Below are 4,816 nucleotides of genomic sequence, written 5' to 3' on the forward strand. Positions count from 1 at the left end.
TATGACAACCAATAGATTGTACAGAAATTAGACCACATATATCGAAATGAATGAGATGGAGGATGTCATTTGTCTTGTTCTCACTATAGGGGAATGGTCCCATTGTATTCTTTCCACTCACACAACCTGGACAAACTCCATCATGATTGGCTTGAACATCAGGAATATTCGAGACCAATAAAAGAGCATCATAGTGTAGATGAGCCAGTCTGGAGTGCCACAAGTCGCTCAAATGATTGGTATTATGAACCAATGTTAGAAGTGGCCTTCCAGTGACTCTACAAAGTCCTTCAAATCTTTATCCTAATGTGAATGCATCTCTCATAGGTGAATCAACAAACCAAGTCAGAACTTTTACTTTGATGAAGGTAACCCTCATCCATTTATCTTCCAATGCAGATATAGATACCAAATTCTTCATTAATCCCGAGTCATAAATAACACTGCATGTAGCAAAACTGATTCCCTGGAATTCAACTGAAATTTGAAGGACCCAAAACCTTTCACGGGATGAGTGGAGTTGTCTCCAAGAATGACCTTCAACTTAGTCTCCCTCCCTACTAAATTAGAGAGGACTTCCTTGTATCCAGAGAAATGATGAGTGGCTCCACTATCAACCAACCAACTATCCCACGAATTCGATGGAGAAGAACTAGTAAGGGAAAAAATAAGAATGTATTCAAATTTATTTACAACATTACTTTCATACCTAGGGATTCTTGACTTCTTTTGAGGAGGATGATCTTCTTCACTGCCGCTTGATGAATCTCTTCTTCTTCTTTCATATATTTTATTGTGGTTATTCCTTTGATTATTTTTTCTTCTTTTAATATTGTTGTCAACTATGATCTCCAACCTGACTTTCCATGTAGCAAAGTTTGATGCGTCACCCAACTTTTTATGCTCCTTGAAGGTAGAGGAAGATATCTTGACTTTGGCTAGACAATATTATTTCCAATAATGATGGCTTCAATGCTTGTCTTCTTTTGGGCTTGTCCTTCACCTTGGCTCTGAAACCCTGTTAGATTTTTTTGGATTTTTCTATATTATATCAATTACTTTAGCCCAATTTACCTCTTCATTTAACAATGCATCAAATTATTAGCAATGCAACCAATCATAAACTATAACTGAAGATAAAACAATATATGCAATGAAAAACCAGACAACAACACAACCATAAGATAAAACAGATTGGTCCAAGGCTAGGGAAAAACCACACAAGGGGGAAAACCCTTTCAAATATTCTTCTTTATTAGATCATCATAAAAAAATCAGCAGAAAGTACAATGAGCCCAATACATAAATTTGCAGCAGATATTTACAGAACAAAAGAAGAATGAAGAACTACAGAACAATAGAGAAAAACCATTTATCCTTTAGACCACTGAAGGAAACTATTAAACCCTAGATCAAAACCTTGGACACTCCCAGTAAGGCATACTGCTAGCAACTGAAACTTCTTGGATGCTCCCTTAGCTATTGTGTGCGAGTATCTGTGTCTGACTCGGACACTCCCTGGAAGACTGTATGCATACGTCTAGGGACAGACACCATTCGATATGCTTAAAAAACCCTGGATGCTCACTTCAGGCTTCTCTGCGAGTGTCTGAGACTTCTTGAATGCTCCATTAGCCACTGTGTGCATGCGTCCGGGGACCAAACTACCCAATTTGTGTCATAAACCCTGTACACTCCCCTCAAGATTCTTCTTGAGCGTATGAGACTTCCTGCACGCTCCCTTAGCAACTATTTGTGTACGTCCATGGAAAAAAATGCTCAGTTACGTGCGTGCGACTGAGAAACAAAAACCCTATATCAGTGCGAGATTCACCCCTGTAATTTCAGACCCTTGTGAAAACTTCCTCCGCTAGACCTGTGCGAACCAAGACAATAGAAGAGAATAGAATATGTCTTGATCAATGTGTCCAAATGAGCTTGAGGTTTATTCTATTTATAGGCTTCCATGAGGGTCCACTCGATGTTGAGGCCGACCTGTCCAATTGTACATGTGCTTAGGGTTGACCTATTCCAATATACATGAGTGTATAAAATAATTCAAAAATCAACTTCTGCTTGTCCAAATAGGTTGATATTTAGGTCAATTTTGGTCCTCTCAAAAAGAGTAATTTTATGCAATCATCATCTCAATAATCTGAGTTGTCCAAGGTGGAATTTGACCGTAATTTCAAAAATTAATAATCCAAAGGTTAAACCACCTCCACCCTCACCATACCCTGATCTCACCTAAACCGACTCCAAGATATCAAAACCAAACTGAGCTTGGATGCCTCAGAATTCCTTCACCATCCTTGAGGAATCTTCTTGTCCCCACCCACCTGTTGAGGGCTTCATGGAGAAAACCATCTCACCCCCAACCCTTGGGATTTTCTTGAGACCGCCTCACTCGGATCCAAAAACTTCTAACAATCCAGAGCTCAATCGAGAAAGAATCCCATCACACCATGACTATCGAGAAATGGCAAGGCAAGGCTAAAAAACACTATCAAAACTCGACAAAGTCCATGCCACCGACAACAATGAAACTAAATACACACATGCAAATACCATGCATGCCAAAACCAACTAGGAAATCATACATGCAACCTATTATTTGCAAGTATTCATGTTGAAGCTGCTTGATCCAACCTTTCCTTGCTTGATCCTTGCTTCCCTTTTCTTTTGCTTGCTTGCTTTCCTTATCCTTTAGGTACTCTTCTCCTTTCTGAAAACCAATTCTGAAAATGAACTAACAAAAGGCTACAAACCGATGTTCTAGTGTCTTTTTATTATTCATGCCTCTATTTTCTTATTTTTTTCCTTCAATTTCCTCCTCACATGCAACCTGTGACCTTTCACCTCCCTTTTCTCCTAATTTCCATTATTTTCCATAAATAAAACGCCAATAATACCTTTCCTTTTCAAAGCCTTTTCCATTACCTTTTCCAATTTACCCTTAGCCATAATACACAAAAAATGATGCCCACTAGGATATTTTTCCCAACATTTAGCTTGGAATAAGTGTCCCTTGACCTTGGTTTTATTTTGTCTTTATTAACTTTATTACATGAACTTGTAACCCAGGGTTGTTACACATACATACGTTGATCTTCATTTGTTGTTAGTTTTCATTTTAGCTCTTGTTTTGTCTTTTAGTCACATTTTGTTTCTCATGTTTGTTATTCTTCTTCTTGCAGGTTTTCATTAACTTAATTAGAGACTTGACTTTACCAGTAGATTAGATCAACCTTAGAATAAAGTAGTTGTCAAAAACCTTAATGTTGAAAAGGAGAAATCGTTAGGATGCATTTAGGGAAATTTCTTTTTCATTTCCAAGTTTTGCTTATTATCTTGCTTATACTCTTTCAAAACTTATTGTAAGCCTTATCTCTAAAAAATTGATCATAAAGTCTTGCAAATTTGGTATTAAAGAAAGATTAGTGAAAGAAAGTAGAACCCTGATAAAACACTCATATGCAAATTTTAATCACAATTATGCTTTAGATTGGAGAGTTTGCTTTAAATAAAAGGTATAAATAACAAACCCACCAAGCAAGGCAAAAATTTAATACGCTTGATATGATGCAAAAAATGTAAGAAGATCTTGATTCTTTATGTTAAGATGCTTCTTCTATCTTGTTCGAGTTGAGACTTATTTATATCATGACTTCTCTTTTTATTTCAAGATTGTGAGGTTTATTATAGCTCATAGTTGTTTTGAGTGCTTTTGGCTTTGATTGGTTTTGCTTGACTCTTGGTTTTGGATTTGATTTCGTGGCATTTCCAAAGTATTTATGGGGAAAAATCTATTTCTACCATCACAAGTGGTTTACATCAAGAAATATTTACTCTATTTTCAATAGGATTTCATTTATCTAAAGGTCATCATTGCTAAGCTTTTGTTCTCTCATACATAAAACATGACCATGGGGAACATGTAGATATGAATCAAATCCCATAGTTCACTTAATAAAATAATGAATTGTCTTCGATCTTTACTTTGATTCCCTCCCTTAACCCTCCACATTTAAAATCCTCTACTTTGATAGATGATGAGAAAACTAGTGGGGTCAAACTTAACTAGTATCACATCTATTTCTTTAAATAGAAAACCGCTCATACCATGTCGCTCTCTTCACCTAATTACTAAAAACAATTTTCTAAATTAGGCTAATCAAAAGGGTGTCGCATAAGAAAGTTGAGAACGCACGTGTGGGAAGTACAAGTAAACATGTTGAGGCTTTAAACGATCACTAGCAACTGGGCCATACTTGTATGGTACTGAGACAAATTCTTGTGAAATTTTCTTTGAAATGCAACAACTGGAATTAATTTTCTAACTAATTAAATTATGTTGTTTATTTTTTTATGACAAAATAAAAAATTAATCACACTGCAATTTCTTCACAATAAAAACATTGTGGAAAATAAAAGGATGGAAACTGAGAAATATAGAGCACACACACAAAAATATGACATCATTGTTTTTGGAAAATTGTCCTCGAAAAAACCTAGTGCACAAAAAACGATACAACAGATGAGGGTTTTATTATTATGCAATAGTAGAAATTCTAAGTACAATTTGGATGCTTAATCTAGCAATCCAATATGAGAGAAATACTAGCAAAATATCAGTGAAGCCAATACCTTAGTGCCACAACTGATTTTTCTATGAAATCTGGCCGAATTGGGCTACATGAAATGCCCCTGCGTGAGCCTCTGTGTAGGGTAATTCGCACTACCTCTGGAACACGCTGAATCTTGCATCTCTGTCTGTCTCTACCCCTAGAAGTGACTCGCTTAGCCTCTTGGAATT

This window comes from Pinus tabuliformis, chromosome J (genome assembly GCF_031772625.1).
Source record: "Pinus tabuliformis cultivar Carrire ecotype Pingquan chromosome J, CPIR1, whole genome shotgun sequence".
NCBI lineage: Eukaryota > Viridiplantae > Streptophyta > Pinopsida > Pinales > Pinaceae > Pinus > Pinus tabuliformis.